Below are 20,308 nucleotides of genomic sequence, written 5' to 3'. Positions count from 1 at the left end.
AATATATATATACATTTAGTATTGTTTGACCCTTAAGCTTTTACATCTCTTAGCATGGAGGACAAAGAAAGCTGTACATAGTTGCTTGAGAGTGTGTACATTTAGACCAGATTTGTAGTTGCACTGTCAGTATGGCAAATTAATAAAAAAAAGTTCACTACTTTTTTTATTTCTTTTTTTGATTCAGCTTATACCAGAGCTGAAAACCTCAAGTTAAGTTCATGACAGTGGGGATTTTTTTAAACATCTACATTCTTTCTAATAAACTGTTGGAAGAGTTAAGAAAAAATAAGATACATATCTACAGGCATATGCGTAGAAAAAATCTGGAGAAACAAATAGAAGCTCTTTCTGGGGATACTTTTACTCTGTTTTGTTTAAATTTGTTAGAATAAGCATGCATCCTGCATACCATCTTCATAATAAAATAAAAGCAATCAAGACTTTAACAACAAATAGGCATCTGGGGCAGGTCCCTTCTAAAGCACCTGTAGGTGCCGAGAGTTGCACAGCCCACTGCCCACGCCTGACCCCGCTCTGTGCACTCTGCACGCCGACCCAGGCCACCGCTCAGCAGCTGGAAGGAAGATGGTGCCTGATGGACACCAAAGGCTTTGATGAAGACATGAAATAACTAGCAGTGGGAATGGCTCTGTAAAACACGGGTGCAATGGCCAGACCAGATTGTATCATCTCTCATGATAGTGTGTCCAGAATTGGTGGGTTCTTGGTCTCACTGACTTCAAGAATGAAGCCGCGGACCCTCGTGGTGAGTGTTACAGCTCTTAACGTGGCGCGTCTGGAGTCTGTCCTTTCTGATGTTCAGATGTGTTTGGAGTTTCTTCCTTCTGGTGGGTTCGTGGTCTCACTGGCTCAGGAGTGAAGCTGCAGACCTTCGCGGTGAGTGTTACAGCTCTTAAGGCAGCACGTCTGGAGTTGTTCGTTCCTCCTGGTGGGCCTGTGGTCTCGCTGGGCTCAGGAGTGAAGCTGCAGATCTTCACGGTGAGTGTTACAGCTCAAAAAAGCAGTGTGGACCCAAACAGTGAGCAGTAGCAAGATTTATTGCAAAGAGCGAAAGAACAAAGCTTCCACAGTGTGGAAGTGGACCCCAGCGGGTTGCCAATGCTAGCTCGGGCAGTCTGCTTTTATTCTCTTATCTGGCCCCACCCACATCCTGCTGATTGGTAGAGCCAAGTGGCCTGTTTTGTCAGGGCGCTGATTGGTGCGTTTACAATCCCTGAGCTAGATACAAAGGTTCTCCACGTCCCCATCAGATTAGTTAGATACAGAGTTTCCACACACAGGTTCTCCAAGGCCCCACCAGAGCAGCTAGATACAGAGTGTCGATTGGTGCATTCACAAACCTTGAGCTAAACACAGGGTGCTGATTGGTGTGTTTACAAACCTTGAGCTAGATACAGAGTGCCGATTGGTGTATTTACAATCCCTGAGCTAGACATAAAGACTCTCCACGTCCTCACCAGAGCAGCTAGATAAACAGTGTCGATTGGTGCACTCACAAACCTTGAGCTAAACACAGGGTGCTGATTGGTGTGTTTACAAACCTTGAGCTAGATACAGAGTGCCGACTGGTGTATTTACAATCCTTGAGCTAGACATAAAGGTTCACGTCCTCACCAGAGCAGCTAGATACAGAGTGTCGATTGGTGCACTCACAAACCTTGAGCTAAACACAGGGTGCTGATTGGTGTATTTACAATCCCTGAGCTAGATATAAAGACTCTCCACGTCCCCACCAGACTCAGGAGCCTAGCTGGCTTCACCTAGTGGATCCCGCACCGGGGCTGCAGGTGGAGCTGCCTGCCAGTCCTGCGCCGTGTGCTCGCATTCCTCAGCCCTTGGGTGGTCGATGGGACTGGGCGCCGTGGAGCAGGGGGTGGCGCTCGTCGGGGAGGCTCGGGCCGCACAGGAGCCCACGGAGGGGTGGGAGGCTCAGGCATGGTGGGCTGCAGGTCCTGAGCCCTGCCCCGTGGGAAGGCAGCCAAGGCCCGGCGAGAAATCAAGTGCAGCGCTGGTGGGCCGGCACTGCTGGGGGACCCAGTACACCCTCCGCAGCCACTGGCCTGGGTGCTAAGTCCCCCATTGCCCGGGGCCACAGCAGGGCTGGCTGGCTGCTCCGAGTGCGGGGCCCGCCAAGCCCATGCCCACTCGGAACTCCAGCTGGCCCGCAAGCGCCGCACGGAGCCCCGGTTCCCGCTCGCGCCTCTCCCTCCACACCTCCCTGCAAGCTGAGGGAGTGGGCTCCGGCCTTGGCCAGCCCAGAAAGGGGCTCCCACAGTGCAGTGGGGGCTGAAGGGCTCCTCAAATGCCGCCAAAGTGGGAGCACAGGCAGGGGAGGTGCCGAGAGCAAGCGAGGGCTCTGAGGACTGCCAGCACGCTGTCACCTCTCAATAGCAAAAACCTCACCATAAAAACTGAGAGCACTTTGAAGACAACAGTTTTCTTCTTACACCCTGGTTAGAGAAGTTAGAGGAAACTACAGCTGGTGGCAGAAAAACTCTGACTGTCTGTGCTTACAGATGGCACATTGGTTCAACATCAGGAGAGGGATGGGAAGGAAAAACACCACAACAAGAAAAATCAAAAGATGGGAAATCAGTGGTGGACTGTGTCATGAACAATGTCACCTGTACTCAGATCTATGAAAAAGTAGAATATTACACCATGGAATACTATGCAGCCATAAAAAAGGATGAGTTCATGTCCTTTGCAGGGACATGGATGAAGTTGGAAACCATCATTCTCAGCAAACTAACACAAGAACAGGAAACCAAACACCACATGTTCTCACTCATAATTGGGAGTAGAACAATCAGAACACATGGACACAGGGAGGGGAACATCACACACCAGGGCCTGTTGAGGGGTGGGGGGAGAGGGGGAGGGATAGCATTAGCAGAAATACCTAATGTAGGTGACAGGTTGATGGGTGCAGCAAACCACCATGGCACGTGTATACCTATGTAACAAACCTGCACGTTCTGCACATGTACCCCAGAACTTAAGGTATAATTTAAGAAAAAAGAAAATGAAAAAAAAAGTAGAATAAAAATTTCACCATCACTTTGGACAGGAATTAGCTATGAAAATAAACAAGCTCAGTTCAATGAGCAGAGCTCCATACTGCTGGGTTTTTGTTTTTTTTTTTCTTTTTCATGACTGTGTTCAATTATCTTTATCACAAATATTTTACATGCAACTATTTCGAAGTGTTGATTTGGTTAGGATCATCCCTTTGGTTAATAAATGTGTCCATGCTAAGAACAAAAACAAATATAAAACGAACAAAACAAAGAATACAGTGTGTTTCCTTTAGCAGCTATATGGCCTCAGGGCAAGTTACTGACTTCTCTGACTCACAGATTCTTCATTTGTAAAATGGTCAACAAGAATATTGTCAATCTCAGAAAGTCGTTGGCAAAGTTAAATGAGGAAATATATGTGAACGCTCGAGCACAGGGCTTAGCCGATGTCCATGCCTAATAAATGGTCCCCTCTCTCTTCTTTACTCCCTTTATCCCTGTAGCCATGTTCTGTCCCCCTAGGACGTTAGTCCTGAGTGAACGGCCAACCTTGGTTCTCTGTACAGGAGCAGTTTGTCTTTCTCTTCCACGTCGCTGGTATTCATCCTTGGATTGTCATTTTGTGTTTATTAATGATGGCAAGGTTGACTATTCTAGTAGCCAGTGGGCATGTCCTGTTTCCCCAGAGTCTCTTTCTGGACCAGCCCATCTGTGCACCTGGGTAGGGCTTGCTGATTTGTGTGTGTCACATTAGGACGAATGGGCTGGGAGCTGGCCTTTGGATTGTGGGAACCTGAAGTGGCAGAACGGAGGGGCTCTCCTCTGGGGTGCCAACTCACCATAACTGCCAAAGCTCTCCTTTAGCAGTTCCTTCATCTAGGGCTAAATGGCTGGTGTCTACCAGCACAGGATGAGGGGAGAGGGAGAGGGTGCAAGAGTGTGAGAGTGTGAGCAGCCGACAGATGCAGCTGTTTAGCAGATAGACTTTCATGAATCCCTGGCACGGCCCTGCCGGCTCAATCCCATCCCTGGCCATCCTCCTCTCCAGGACTGATAGTACGCATCGGGCTAGCTGTATCCTCCCGCATTCCTTTTTTTTTTTTTTTTTTTTTTTTTTGAGACAGAGTTTCCACTCTGTCGCCCAGGCTGGAGTGCAATAGTGCAATGGCACAGTCTCAGCTCACTGAAACCTCCACCTCCTGGGTTTTAAGAGATTGTCCTGCCTCAGCCTCCCAAGTAGCTGGGATTACAGGCGCCCACCACTCCACCTGGCTAATTTTTGTATTTTTAGTAGAGATAGGGTTTCTCTGTGTTGGCCAGGCTGGTCTCGAACTCCTGACCTCAGATGATCTGCCTGCCTTGGCCTCCAAAAGTGTCCTCCCACCCTCATTCTTGGCTGTGGTTTCCTACATTCCACTTCCTCCATCACGATGCTTCTGTTTTCTACCTCCCTGAAATTCATTTAACTCCCTTGTCCACTGAGGGGCCATCCTGTTTTCTTCAGTTTTATGAGCTTAGTTTTCCTTCCTTCCTTCCTTAATTCCTTCCTTCCTCCCTCTCTCCCTCCCTCCCCCACTTTTTCTTCCTTCCTTCCATTTTTCTTTCTTCCTTTTCTTTCTTTAGCTCTCTCTTTCCTCTTCTTTGTCTTCTCTTCTCTCTTTTCTTTTTTTTTTCCTTCTTTTCTTTCTAGGATCTTGCTCTGTCACCCAGGCTGGAGTGCAGTGGTGCAATCACAGCTCACTGCAGCTTTGAATTCCTGGGCTCAAGTGATCCTTCAACCTCAGCTTCCCATTGTTTCTTTTCCTAATTTTAATGGCAAATCAGGAGGGGAGAAAGACAAACAAGTGTTGGGTTTGCTGCACTGCAAAGGATGTCCAGACTAGCCTTTTAAAAGGTTGACTTCTTTTCTGACTTCTTTTCATTCGAAGGTTTTGATCCATGCCAAAGTTCCCATGTCCCAGAAGACGTACTACTTGCTGTTATGAACATTGACGCCCTTATATAAATGCAGGCTGTGAGCACACCTTCTGATCCACCTCGATGGATCAGTCTAGATGTCATGCACCGTAGGAGTTGCTGTGCATGCATAACTCACTTACTCCTCATGGGAACCCAACGAAGTGGGTATTACAATCCCCACCTTAAAGATGAGGTAATTGGGGCTTAGAAAGGAAACTAACTTGTGTGGGAATTTTTACAATATTCATTCATTCAAGAAATATTTACCAAAAGCCTTCTATGTGGCAGTCACTATTCTAGGTGCTGGGGATAGAGAAGTAAACAAGACAAAGTCCCTGACCTCCTAGAGCTTATATTCTAGTTGGCAGAGATGGACAATAAAGGAACTAACAAACAAACAAATATATGGCGTGTCAGGTGGTGACTGTGCTATGGAGAAGAACAAGGCAGGAAAGGGAGGGGGGACAGGAATTGAAATAGGGCGCCCTCTTAGAGTAGATGGGAAGGCCTCACTGAAAAGGTGGCGTCAAGACCCAAAGGGGGACAATACAAGCTCCCTCTTTGATAAATGACAACCACAAAATGAGTCTTTTTTCAAGAAGGGAATCAGCTCTAATTAAATAGAGACTATGAACCCCGGGTGCAGTGGCTCACACCTGTAGTCCCAGCTACTCGGGAGGCCGAGGCAAGAGGATCTCTTGAACCAAGGAGTTCAAGACCAGCTTGGGCAACATAATGAGACCCCTGCCTCTTCAAAAATAAATAAATAAATGGAGACTATAAAGCAAGGTACTTTATTTGGGTACTATACACGCATTTGTGTGGGAAGCTGAATTTCCAGCCGTAAACAACTGCATAAAGATACTGGATGAGCTGAGGCATGAGCTCAGGTGAAGGTCCCAGTGAGCTCTGCTCTGTTCTCTGTCACAGGTTACAGGTTCCTCCACTTCGTTTTCCTACCATTTGACATAAGGAGATAAGAACTCTCCTGTCAAACTGTTTGATTGTAATACGCCTTTACTACCTAAAATATAAACTTTCATGTTTGGTAGACATCAAGGATTGTGAACCAGGTTTTAGCTACAAGAAGCCATAAGACAGTATGCTACCACTTATGTAACAAAAGAGGAAAAGGTGCATACACACACATGTGCACATACATGCACACATCTTCACACACACGTGCTGTCATAGACAGCAGAGAATGCCCTCAATTCTTCTCCTCTCTAAATGTGTGCCCTCTTGCGATGAGACTTTACAGCTCTTTCCACCATGATGTGGGGTCTATTTCTCCATCCCTTGAACCTGGACGTGGCCATATGAGGTTCATTAGCAAATATGATGAAAGCAGAAGCTTGAGAGGGCTTGCGTGTTGGAGCATAACCCCTTTCGCTGCTGGGAACTCTTCTGTCGTCACGTTAGTCGGAGCTAGTCTCCCAGATGATGAGAGGCATGTGGCCATCACTTCAGCTGACGTTAAGTCAACTTCCAGACACGCAAGGATCCTCTGGTTCGCCCAGCCTGACAATTCCAGACAGGTGACTGAGGGCTATCCTCTACCAACCAGCCCTGCTAAGCAAGCGCAGACTGAAGTGCTCCACTGGCCCATAGATTCCCAAGCTTGTTTTTTTCTTCACTCACTAAGCTTTGAAGTGTCTTGTCATGCAGCAAAAGCCAACATATATGTGCAGAGAATATCTCTGGAAAGATTTTCTTAACTGCTGAGATTGGTTGGCTGCTGGGTAAGATGGGTGGGGTCAGAGGCGAGAATCACAGGGAAACTTTGTTCACTGCATTATACTTTTTTTTGTACCTTTTGAATTTTGAACCCTATGTATTAACCCATCCTCAAAACACAGACACACACACACACACACACACACACACAATTGTAAAATGTTACAGTCATAAAGCATGACTGATGGAGAAGAGAGTTTTCATCCATAAATTGTACATTTTGCTGTTACTTCAAAAATACAGTAGGTCATCATTTAAGGTTGCTGATAGGTTCTTGGGAACTGCAACTTTAAATGAAATGATGCATAACAAAACCCATTTGACTATAGGTTAATTGACAGAAACCAGAGGTAAGTTCCTACAGTATATTTCTGTCACAAAAGCATCACCAAACTTCTAGATAAAGACCAAACACTCCCAATATATTAACACTGAAATAAATGTGAACTACACATACATTTATTTAAGATTGGTAAAAACAAATAAGATAATTACCTACCCAATTATTTCAGTTCAGGTGGCCAGAGTCTTTCCCTGCAACTCAGGGTATAAGTGGGGATCAAACCCCAGGCAGGACACCATCCCGTCCCAGGGCACACGTTCACACACTCACACACACTCTCTCTCACACTCTCTCTCACACACACACACACATTCTTTCTCCCACACACACATTCTTTCTCCCACACACACTCTCACACACACACACATTCTTTCTCCCACACACACACTCATACACATACACACTGACACACACTCTCACTCACACTCACTCTCTCCCACACACTGTCACACATACTGTCACACAAACACACACTCAGACACACTCCCATGCTTTCACACACACACATTCTCACACTCACGCACTCTCAAACTCTCTCACACACCCTCACACAGCCTCTCACACTGTCTCACACACACACTCATGCCCACACTCACATCCCCACACTCACATCCTCTCCCTCACACACACACTCATATCCACACATACACCCACACTAACACACTCACACCCTCTCTCCCTCACACACACACTCATATCCACATACACCCACACTCACACCCACACCCACACTCCCTCACACACACACACACTCACCTCCCCACACTCATACATGCAGTCACGTACCCACTCATACCCCACACTTACCCACACCCTCACACACACCGAAGACCCTGCAACACAAGCTCAGACACCCGAGGAGAACGTGCAAACTTCACTCAGAAAGTAGCCCCAGCAGGGAATCGATTTTTCCTCTCAGCAGCGTTACAGTGAAATGACGTTAATCGAGGACCCGCTGTAACTGAACTGAAAATGAACGTGCACGGCTTTTTCTTTTGTTTCCCTTTCTCAGATGCATCTGAGACCTTTGTCCTCAACACAATAGAAGCCTCACCGTACTGTCTGGTGTTCCAGACAACAGCCCAGGCTGCAGTGGCTGAACGTGAGTGCTTCTGACAGTTTCTAAGCCTGTAACACCATGCAGTATTGTTTTTTCACATCTTGCCAAAGTTCTTATTCCGAGGTCCACTTTCTTTCCACTGTAGTGTGCTACCTCCTTACTGGGGAAGAAGGATGAGAGCACTGGGATCTGAGCTATACTGGTTGCATCTGATTAAACTTGAATTGGCTTAGAAAATAGGAGGAGGCTGGGCGCGGTGGCTCACACCTATAATCCCAGTACTTTGGGAGGCCGAGGTGGGAGGATTGCTTGAGCTCAGCATTTTGAGATCAGTCTGGACAACATAGCGAGATGCCATCACTACTAAAAATTTTAAAAATTAGCCAGGTGTGGCCGAGCGTGGTGGCTCACACCTGTAATCCCAGCACTTTGGGAGGCCGAGGTAGGTGGATGACGAGGTCAGGAGATCGAGACCATCCTGGCTAACAGGGTGAAACCCTGTCTTTACTAAAAATACAAAAAAAATTAGCTGGGCTTGGTGGCAGGCGCCTGTAGTCCCAGCTACTCGAGAGGCTGAGGCAGGAGAATGGTGTGAACCCAGGAGGCGGAGCTTGCAGCTAGCGGAGATGGTGCCACTGCACTCCAGCCTGGGCGACAGAGCGAGATTCCGTCTCAAAAAAAAAAAAAAAAAAAAATTAGCCAGGTATGTTGGCACATACCTGTAGTACCAGCTACTCGGGAGCCTGGGGTGGGAGGATCGCTTGAGTCTGAGATGTTGAGGCTGCCACGGGCCATGATTAACGCCACTGCCCTCTAGCCTGGGCTACAGAGTGAGACCTTGTCTCAAAAACAAAGAGAACAAGGAAAGAGAAGGATTTATTCCCTTGCTCAATTCAGGGAAAGGCTGAACAATCTAACCATGGGAAAGGTGGGGGGCGGGGCAGCCTCGGAAACAATTGGATCCGGGGACTTGAATGCTGCCAAGTTCTCTCTCCTGTTTCTCCTTGAGGTGGCCTCATTCCCTCTTCCTGAAGACAGTTTATGGCAGAGGGACTGCTGAAAACAACTGAGTCAGCATTCATGGCTTGCTGCATTAGAACGTAACACCTTCTAATCTCTGGAGGTATAAGCTCAGACACCCGAGGAAGATCTCTGACTGGCACTCCCTCCTTGGGTCAAGCTCCTATGACTGGATGGGTCAACTATGGCTTGGAGATCAACCTCCCTTGAGCTCAGTGCAAACGCTGGAGTAGGAGAAGAAGCCATTTTCAGAACAGATGGCTGCTTCCAGGAGTAAAGTAAGTGCTAGACATAATACCAGAATCTGGGTGCAGAAAACTATGGGCTTTGGAGTCAAGATTAAGTAAGCTACTCAAAGTCACACTGTGGTGGTGGCCACTCCACTACAGTGTGACTTTGGGTAGCTTAATCTTTCCAAGCCTCAGTTTTGTCATCAGTAATACCTACCCCATAGGATTGCCTTAGGTGTTGACGATAGCACGCCTGGTGCACATAGTATGGGCGTCGGCACAGGTAAAAGCTCTTCACTGTTTCTGCTCAGCCCCAGCGCTGAATATACCTACTGGGGACCCTTCTGCAACACGAAAACTACTTGTGCATAAAGTCTCAGAACATTAGGTTGGAAGAGACCTGAAATATCATTCAGGTATCCCCAAGAGCTGGTCCGCAAACTGGTCCCAGATATAACGGAGTTTTCAACAGCTAATGAAAACACTAGAAAAATAAAAAAGAATGTAGAATATTCCATAAAAATTAAGGGTATCCCATTTAAATGTTTGCCTTTAGTGAAGAAGTTATGTCCTAATTTTTTGGTACTAAAATGGTTTTTGTTTTTTTGTTTTGCATGTTTCTGTGGGGATTTTTTGTTTATTTTTTGAGATAGGGTCTTGCTCTGTCACCCAGGCTAGAGTACAGTGGCACAAACACAGCTCACTGCAGCCTCAACCTCCTAGGCTCAAGCAATCCTCCCACTTCAGCCCCCTGAGAAGCTGGGACTACAGGCACATACTACCACGCCTGGATCATTTAAAAAATGTTTTGTATTAAAATGTTTTTATAATGAAATGATGACAGTTGGTGAGTTTTTAAAAATGTTTATTTGGCAAAATGAAAAGTTGGCAACCCTACATTGATTTCTATTTTTACTTCTTCATGAGAAACCCAAAAGTACAAGAACCACTGATCTAGCCCAACTCTTCATTTTCAAGTAGAAAAAAAGAAAAAAATCAAGCCCTAGGTTAGTTACATGACTTGCTCAAAGTCCTAGAGTTAGAAAGTGGCTACTACAGAGATCACCCAGCATTTTGACTCAAGGTGGGATTACATCTACTAGAACAGGTGGTTTTCTATCTTTAAAGTCTCTTTCATTATTATTATTATTTTTTTGAGACAGAGTCTCGCTTTGTCGCCCAGGCTGGAGTGCAATGGCGTGATCTCGGATCACTGCAACCTCTGCCTCCTGGGTTCAAGTGGTTCTCCTGCCTCAGCCTCATGAGTAGCTGGGACTAGAGGCTCACGCCACCAAGCCCGGCTGATTTTTGTATTTTAGTAGAGATGGGGTTTCACCATGTTGGTCAGGCTGGTCTCGAACTCCTGACCTGGTGATCCACCCGCTTCAGCCTCCCCAAGTGCTGGGATTACAAGCGTGAGCCACCGCATCCAGCCCTGACTCCAGTTTTGAGCATCTGAAAGAAGTTCAGTAGGTCTGGAACACAGAAGCGGCCAAGGGATGGGGAAGTGGAAGGGAGAGTTTCAGGCAAGAGGAAGAGTGAGAGACAAGGCTGGAGGGGCAGGCAGGCTCAGGCTGCAAGGGCCTGGCAGGACACTCTGAGGAGCTGGACTTTATCTTCAGGTCAGGGAGAAGCCAGGAGATTGACTGGCTACAGAGGAAAGTAGAGGGTGGCAAGACTGGAGGTAGGAGGTAATCTACTCATTCATTCAACAAATATTTGTGGAATATCTACCCTATGCCAAGCACTGTTCTAAGAAATGGAAGTACAGCTGTGTGCAAGCGCTTGCTCCCACGCTACTCATATTTTAGTCGGGGAGACAGATAACCAACAAATAATTTCCGAGAGTCGTCAGTGTGCTGGGAGGAAACAAAAATAAGGTAATAGATAGCAACTGATAGAGGGCAGGAAGAGATGGGGTACCACAGGGAGACAGGTTATGGGGAATATTGAAGAGCTGGAAGGAAAGACGTGGTTCGTCTCCTAGATGAAGATGGAGTCTTGTCAGTGCTGAGTACAGTTAAGGACTAGCAGATCCCAGTATTTATAAAAGCTACCCTTAAATGGAAGCATACAGATTGTTAGTGTAGTCTTCCCACTTGGTGATGTAAGCCTGAGTTTTAAAAAGCAGTAATGTGGCAAGAATCCGGTTTCCTTCACAGTTCTGGCAGGAGCTTTCTTGTGCAAAGGGGTTAGGAGCAAGGGAAAGGCTGAGAAAGATGTGTAGCCTTGCTCGTAGCCACCTCTCTTCCTGCAAGTCCGGTACCATTGGCTACGTAAAGTCGGAACTTAGAGTAGAAGTGTGTTTCTCTGTGTTTGTGTATGTGTGTTCTCTTCTTGCCAATCTCTAACCTAATCTAACACTGCAGGAAGGCAAGAAAGGCCTCTCTGAGACAAGGATATTTATTGAAGCTAAGAACTGAATGAGCCAGGTGCAGTGGCTCACTCCTGTAATCCCAGCACTTTGGGAGGCCGAGGCAGGAGGATAGCTTGAGGCCAGAAGTTCTAGACCAATCTGGACATTATGGCGAGACCGCATCTCTACTAAAAGAATTAGCTGGGCCTGGTGGTGCATGCCTGTAGTTCAAGCTACTCGGGAGGCTGAGGTGGGAGAATCACTTGAGCCCAGGAGGTCAAGGCTGCAGTGAGCCATCATGGTGCCACTGCATTCCAGCCTGGGCAACACACAGTAAGACCCTGTCTCAAAAACAAAAACTAACTGAACCCTAAGGAGCCAGGCTAACAAAGATCTGAAGGAAAAGTACTACAAGAAGGCAGAACAAGAGAGTGGTGAATTTGGCATGTTCAAAGCACAGAAAGAGAGGCGGTGTGGCTGAAGTATGTAGTGCCTGAGGGGGCACCAGTAGAAATGAGGTTTGAGAGGGAAGCAGTGGCCAGATCACTAGAGATCTTGAAGGTCTTAGTAAGGTATTTTTAAGTACACTGAGAACTCCTGGGAGTTCTGAGCAAGGGAAAGAAATTATCTGACATATGGTTTAAAAGAATTACTTTAGTTTATTTGTAAAGAATCAGTTGTAAAGGGGAAAGAAGGAAAACACAGAGCTCAGTTAGGAGACTATTGAAGAGGTCCAGGCAAAGATAGATGCCGCTTCAATCAGTGGCAAAAGTGATGGAGATGGAGAGAAGCAGATACATTTAGAATATCTTTTCTTTCCTTTTCTCTCTTTTCTTTTCTTTTCTTTCCTTCCTTCCTTCCTTCTTTCTTTCTTTTCTTTTTCTTTCCCTTCCTCCCTCCCACCCTCCCTCTGTCTCTCTCTCTCTCTTTCTTTTTCTTTCTTTCTGACAGAGTTTCGCTCTTGTTGCCCAGGCTGGAGTGCACTGCGCCTCCTGGGTTCAAGCAATTCTCCTGCCTCAGCTTCCTGAGCAGCTGAGATTACAGACATGCCACCATGCCCAGCTTATTTTTTGTATTTTTAGTAGAGACAGGTTTCACCATGTTGGCCAGGATGGTCTCGATCTCCTGACCTCGTGATCCACCTGCCTCAGCCTCCCAAAGGGCTTTTTCTTTCTTTCTTTTTTTTTTTTGAGACAGGGTCTCACTCTGTCGCCCAGGCTGGAGTGCAGTGGTGCGATCTCAGCTCACTGCAACCTCCACCTCATGGGTTCAAACGGTTCTACTGCCTCAGCCTCCTGAGTAGCTGGGATTACAAGCACCCGCCACCATGCCCGGCTAATTTTTATATTTTTAGTAGAGACAGGGTTTCACCATGTTGGCCAGGCTGGTCTCAAACTCCTGACCTCAGGTGATCTGCCCACCTCAGCCTCCCAGAGTGCTGGGATTACAGGCGTGAGCCACCCTGCCCAGCCTAGAATATCCTTTGGAGGTAGAATCAAGACCGCATTAGTTGGAGGTACAGGGGCAGGGGTGATGGTAGAGATGAAGGAATAAGAGAAATAAGTCTGATTCTAGCATTTGAGTTGAGCAAATGAATAGATAATGGGACCATTTACCAAGATGAGGGAACAGAGTTAGTACAGGGGTGAAAAATTAAAAATTCTATTTTAACGTTATGTTTGAAACACCTAGGCTGGGAGCAGTGGCTCATGCCTATAATCCCAGCACTTTAGGAGGCCGTGGTGGGCGGCACCATGCCCAGATAATTTTTGTATTTTTAGTAGAGATGGGGTTTCACCATGTTGGCCATGATGGTCTCGATCTCCTGACCTCGTGATCTGCCCACCTCAGCCTCCCAAAGTGCTGGGATTACAGGCGTGAGCCACTGCACTCGGCCAACGCCTGATTCTCTCTTACCGCAGAAGGTCTCCTCCATGTGACAAAAAAATATGGCTGTATTTGCTAAGCAACGCTAGCAGAAATAATTCTCCCCCATTCCCTGCTCCCAAGGATTAATTCCAGTTTAATGGGCTCTGCATCAGATGCTAACCATTGGGCCATTGTTATCAGAGGGCTGAGTTACTCTATTCGGTGTAGGTCATAAGCCAAGCAGCAGACCTGGGCTTTGGGGAACAGGGTCTGTTCCTTTTTGTGGGAAGTCACAAACCAAAAGCAATTACAGACCACTACAGTATTCCTTTCCCATACCTACCATGTGATGTTAGACCTCTGTCTCTGACCTTCAGTTTCCTCATGATAAAAAGGAGACAGTGATTTCTTTCTCTTTCTTTCTTTCTCTTTCTTTCTTTCTCTCTCTCTCTCTCTTTTTCTTCCCCCCCAAGATGGAGTCTCACTCTATCCCCCAGGCTGGAGTGCAGTGGTGCAATCTTGGCTCACTGCAACCTCTGCCTCCCGGGTTCAAGCGATTCTCCTGCCTCAGCCTCCCGAGTAGCTGGGATTACATGGCATGTGCCACCACACCCAGCTAATTTTGTATTTTTAGTAGAGACAGGGTTTCTCCATGTTGGTGAAGTTGGTCTCGAACTCCCGACCTCAGGTGATCTGCCCACCTCGGCCTCCCAAAGTGCTGGGATTACAGGCATAAGCCACCGCACCCAGCGGAGATAGTGATTTCTAACCTATCTCATCTATTTTAATAACGAGGCTCAAAGGACACAAGGTATGTGAAAGTGCCATACATGTATTTTCTTAACTAGCAATATTGGTGAGGTCAAACTTTAACCAAGCTCACTAGATAATCATTTATTAATATGTGGTGAAAGTCATAACGATTTTTAAAAAATGAATAATTTTCAACAACAAAAATGGCATCAACTTAGTAAGTGCATCAAATTTAGATGCCTTAAATGACAGGCTGGGGACCCTATCTAAGAAACTGGGTTAGGCCAGGCGTGGTGGCTCACACCTGTAATCCCAACACTTTGGGAGGCCAAGGTGGGAGGATCACTTGAGCCCAGGAGTTTGAGACCAGCCTGGGCAACACAGTGAGACCCTGTCTCTACAAAAATATAAAAAATTAGCTGGATGTGGTGGTGCATGCCTATAGTCCCAGCTACTCGGGAGGCTGAGGTGGGAGGAATGCTTGAACCGCAGAGGTGGAGACTTCAGTGATCCATGATCGTGCCACTGCACTCCAGCTGGAGTGCAAGACAGAGCAAGACCCGTCTCAAAACTCAAATAAAATAAGCTGGGTTATTATCTCTAGGTGGACATTGATAAAAGGTATGGTATGTTAGGTAAAACTTTAAAGCACAGATTGCTAGTGCTGGAAAGCATCTGGACAATCTCTTCACTTTACAGATAAGGGATCCGAAACCCATAGAGGTGGACATAATTGTCCAAGATTACACAGCAGTAGGTGGACTAGCAGGTCCAGGTTGCAGGTGTCTCAACTACAATCCTTATTCTTTCCATTCTACCACATTGCCTCCCTTCCTTGGTACATTCTACTGAAACTTGATGGATCCTTCTCCAACTCTGAAGTGCACAGAGAATAGAATTTGAGATCTTCACATCCCAGAATCTAGTGCTTCGTTACTGCATCTTTAGTGCTCATAGTATTGGTGGAGAGGTACTTGGTCAAGGAGCTGTAGGACACCATTCCTTTCCTGTTCTGGTGACAAGAAGTGCAGTAAAACTAAGGAATGCATACTAAGTGCTCGAGGAATACCTGTGAAATAATTCAGCAGTAAATTGGTAATTTGGCAACAAATGACAAGAGACTAAAAATGTTGTTATTACCTGATCCACTAATTACACATGTAGAATTTATCCTAAGAAAATGTTCAGAAATAGAAACCAGTATCTATATACAAAAATATCCATCGCAACATTTATACAAGCGAAACTTCTACACAAATGTCCAACAATAGGGAAAAAGTTAAGTATATTGGGAGTATATATATGTGTGTTTATAGATATATGATGACTTACTATAGTGAAGTAAATATTGTCATTATAAAATTTTAAGCTTAGCTTTTTTGTTTTATTTTAAAGAGAGATCATTTGTACTGGAAAGTTGCATTAAAGGCCCAGCAAAATGCTTACAACAACGCCTAGAGGACTCCAGACCCATTCCCCGGGCAATCTGAAGATCTGGGACCTACCTGCCCAGGCCTCCCTTCTCCCACTTAATAGAGGCAGGTCTGAGGGCCTGGGAGGAAGAAGGCACCGCAGAGAAGCAAGGACAACAGCCTCCTCCTCTTTGAACCAGGGTGGCCTTATACGAAAACATTTATTGAACTCACTGCTAAGGAACTCATGTAGAGAGGAACTAAAAGTTATAAATAAGTTCTGGGGTAAATTCTAGCCCCAAATATACTAAATTTCATGTGTGGCTTCAGCTCTTTGGATCTGTCACCTTGTCTATAAAACAGTGGGTTTAATATATCTGTCCCTAAGGCATCTATATTCTATACAATGATAAGAAGACTGGGCTGGGCGCGGTGGCTCACGCCTGTAATCCCAGCACTTTGGGAGTCTGAGGCGGGTGGATCACCAAGTCAGGAGATGGAGACCATCCTGGCTAACATGGTGAAACCTTGTCTCTACTGAAAATACAAAAAATTAGCCAGGCGTGGTGGCAGACGCCTGTAGTCCCAGCTACTCGGGAGGCTGAGGCAGGAGAATGGCGTGAGCCCGGGAGGCAGAGGTTGCAGTGAGCCGAGACAGCACCACTGCACTCCAGCCTGGGTGACAGAGCGAGACTCTGTCTCAAAAAAAAAAAAAAAAAAAAAAGACAGCATTAAGGAAATCCCGTGAATTCCTCCATGAGCCCGCCTCTGCCCCATCCCAATCTCCCACACTCGTAGAATGCAGCAAAATGAGAGTCCTGTTTCTAGCTCTCGCTCTGCCTCTAATAGAGGTATGATTGGGATTCTCCCTTTAGTTTAAGCACTATATGTCATAAATTATTTTTAATATTACTTAACATTAATCTGCAGAATTATTACAGATGACTTTTCTTAAAACAAAGACTGATTCTGTCAACTTTATTAGTGCCTACTGTGTTGTAGTCACTGCACCCCCATAAGTTATCCGATTTCACAGAAATCCAGATTTTTCAAAAATGGTTTTGGTCTTTAATGGCCTGAAGGGCTGCTACTGAGGGGAGGCATATGTGTTGACTTTGTAAAGGATCCAGGCTATTGGCCAACTATTATGTTTAGGATCTTTTGTTAAAATGGATCAAAATTTGAACTCACAATTCAGGTTATTCCAACAGCCACTGGCAGTTAGGTTATTCAATTATGGCTTCATTACAATCAGCATTAAGGTCTTTTTTTTTCTTTTCTTTAGAGAGAAAATGGTGGGACAGTTAGGAAGGGGTCTCACTATGTTGTCTAGGCTGGTCTCCAACTCCTGGGCTCAAGTAATCCTCCCACCTCAGCCTCCCAAAGCGCTGGGATTATAGGCATGAGTCACTGTGCCTGGCCTGGCATTAGGGTCTTAAGCTCATTTCGTTCTGTTCCTTGAGGATTAATTTGGCCAGAACAGTTAGTATTCATAAGTGGCAACCTAAAATTAAGCATGTGATTCATATCCAGGATGAGGCAAGTTCCCTTAGGATCAACAGGGCCTGCAAGGCAAAGGTTTCCTTTAGTTGACCTGGATATGGGTTTATTGCAGTCTGTGTGACCACCTGTGTAGGTGGGTAAGGAGATGAGAGGGCAACACGACATTTGCCTAGTGGCCTGTAGGCTTACTCACCTGTATTTTTTCAGGTTGAAATCATCAGTTGATCCAGCAAATTATTTATTTATTTATTCATTTAGAGACAGAGTCTGGCTCTGTCGCCCAGGCTGGAGTGCAGTGGTGCAATCTCGGCTCACTGCAACCTCTGCCTCCTGGGTTCAAGCGATTCTCCTGCCTCACCCCCACAAAGTAGCTGGGATTACAGGCACCCCCCCCACCACACCCGGCTAATTTTTGTATTTTAGTAGAGACAGGGTTTCACCGTGTTGGCCAAGTGGGTCTGGAGCTCCTGACCTCAGGTGATCCGCCCTCCTCACCCTCCCAAAGTGCAGGGATTACAGGCATGAGCTGCCACGCCCGGCCAATTCAGCAAATTTATGTGGGATTCCACCTAGAACTCCAAACCAAGGTGCTCTGAATATGTATTGGTAGTATAAACAGAATCCACAGCCCTATCCTGGATTATAAGCTCGTTAGGGAGGTAGCAAAATACATGACACTGACCTAAGAACACATGAAAAGCAAAGAAACATGAATGCAAAGTCATGTCATATAAGCTGTTTAAATCCTGAGTAAGATGAATTTAATTTGCATCTATCCTACTGACCTATAATCCGTGACTCACTTGTCTCTCTCCTCCAGTAGACATGGCTAGGCATGACCCATATAGTACTGAACTTTGTATTCCCAGCACCTTACCAAAGTAGGTGCTGAGAATACAAAGAGGAGACACCCCACAAATGTTAAATAAAACACTTAATGAATGGTTCTAGGTAGGTGGGGTTGATCAAGGAATTATCCTACAAGTGGTATGGGTTTTTTGGTTTTTTCTGAGATGCAGTCTCACCCTGTTGCCCAGGTGATTCTCCTGACTCAGCCTCCCAAGTAGCTGGGATTACAGGCACTAATTTTTGTATTTTAGTAGAGACAGAGTTTCACCATGTTGGCCAGGTGGGTCTCGAGCTCCTGGCCTCAGGTGGTCCACCTGCCTCTGCCTCCCAAAGTGCTGGGATTACAGGTGTGAGCCACCGTGCCCGACCTAGTCTTTTTACAGAACAGTTATCTCTGTAGCCAAACTTATATCATATTATTTAATTTTCCTTGATTCGGGGGAGGGGGGAGGGATAGCATTAGGAGATATACCTAATGCTAAATGACGAGTTAATGGGTGCAGCACACCAACATGGCACATGTATACATATGTAACAAACCTCCATGTTGTGCATATGTACCTTAAAACTTAAAGTATAATAAAATAAAAGATTTACATAGAACATTTTTCCTTGATTCTGTATTAAAGGAAATATGACATTATTTTCAATGTCTGCAAAATATTTCACTGATGGGCATTTAGAGTGTTTCCATTTCCCGCTATCATAGATACTGCTTTAATGAATATTTTTTGTTTATAAATAGTTTTATTTTTTTTTGTGGATATAGAATCTTGCTTTGTTGCCCAGGCTGGAGTGCAGTGGCACCAGTGGCACAATCTCGGCTCACTGCAACCTCTGCCTCCCGGATTCAAGCAATTCTCCTGCCTCAGCCTCCCGAGTAGCTGGGACTACAGGCGCACGCCGCCACGCCCAGCCAATTTCTTTTGTTCAGGCTGGTCTTGAACTCCTGAGCTCAGGCAATCCGCCTGCCTCGACCTCCCAAAGTGCTAGGATTATAGGCGTGAGGCACCCCGCCTGACCTATAAATATTTTTCTAAGAACATTTCCTTAGGCTATATTCCTAAACATGGAATTATTGGGAACATTTTTATTTTTCTAATTTTTTTCATCTCTTCAGTATTCAAAACATTCCTAAATTCTGGCCGGGTGCGGTGGCTCACGCCTGTAATCCCAGCACTTTGGGAGGCCGAGGCGGGCAGATCACGAGGTCAGGAGATCAAGGCCATCCTGGCTAACATGGTGAAACCCCAACTCTACTAAAAATACAAAAACAAAATTAGCTGGGCGTGGTGGCGGGCACCTGTAGTCCCAGCTACTTGGGAGGCTAAGGCAGGAGAATGCCATGAACCTGGGAGGTGGAGCTTGCAGCAAGCTGAGATCAGGCCACTGCACTCCAGCCTGGGCGACAGAGCGAGACTCCATCTCAAAAAAAAAAAAAAAAAAAATCTTAAATTTCTATATAAAGTTGTCAAACTATTTTTTCCAGTTTAATCAACTTACACTTCTACCAGCAGTATGAGAGCTTTTATCCCACTGCACAGTCACATAGGAAAAATGGTTTATGTAAAGGACCTCTCTTCTGTTATTTAATACCCATGAATTTCTTATATAGTTGTAATCAGCGAACCCATACTACTTTGGGTTCTGCTTATTTCACGGGGAAGGATTCTATATCTATCAATATAGTTCACATTCTAGCCATTTAAAATCATTCTTTAATTCTTCATTGTGTTAACAGATCCCAATAAGTTTGGCGATTTTCTTATTGTCAGGACTCGGGTTTATTTCCAGTTTTTTCTATTAAATTGGCTATTTCTGCATCTTTGCACAGTCTCCCCTACTTTACCAAGAGTGAAACTGCTTGATCAAATAGAAAATGTTTTGTAGCTCTCATTAGACACTGCCAAGTTGTTGGGCAAGGTTTTTAAAAAAGGAATATTGGCTGTACAGAGGTGCAGCTGTGTGGACCATCATTCCTGAGCAGGGTCCAATAGCCTGGCATCTTACCTGGAAGTCAGGACATCTAAACTTCCCTATGGGAACTTGGTAAGTCCCTTCCCCATTCGAACCTCAATTTTCTTATCTATAAAATGAAGAATTTGGATGGAATGAATTAATCCTTTTCTACCAGAAATCTAGCCATATTTCACCTAGTCTATTCTGTATCACC

The 20,308-nt window shown here is 45.7% G+C and overlaps 1 protein-coding gene across 1 annotated transcript in view; it reads right to left on the bottom strand.

Moving 5' to 3' along the window:
- Window positions 1-20,308, bottom strand: part of FADS2 (fatty acid desaturase 2) — a 116,621-nt gene that overhangs the window by 94,368 nt on the left and 1,945 nt on the right. The window lies entirely within an intron of this gene.

This window comes from Pan troglodytes, chromosome 9 (genome assembly GCF_028858775.2).
Source record: "Pan troglodytes isolate AG18354 chromosome 9, NHGRI_mPanTro3-v2.0_pri, whole genome shotgun sequence".
Lineage (NCBI taxonomy): Eukaryota > Metazoa > Chordata > Mammalia > Primates > Hominidae > Pan > Pan troglodytes.
Note: the sequence above shows the minus strand (reverse complement) of the source record. Positions and strands in the feature narration are given on the sequence as shown.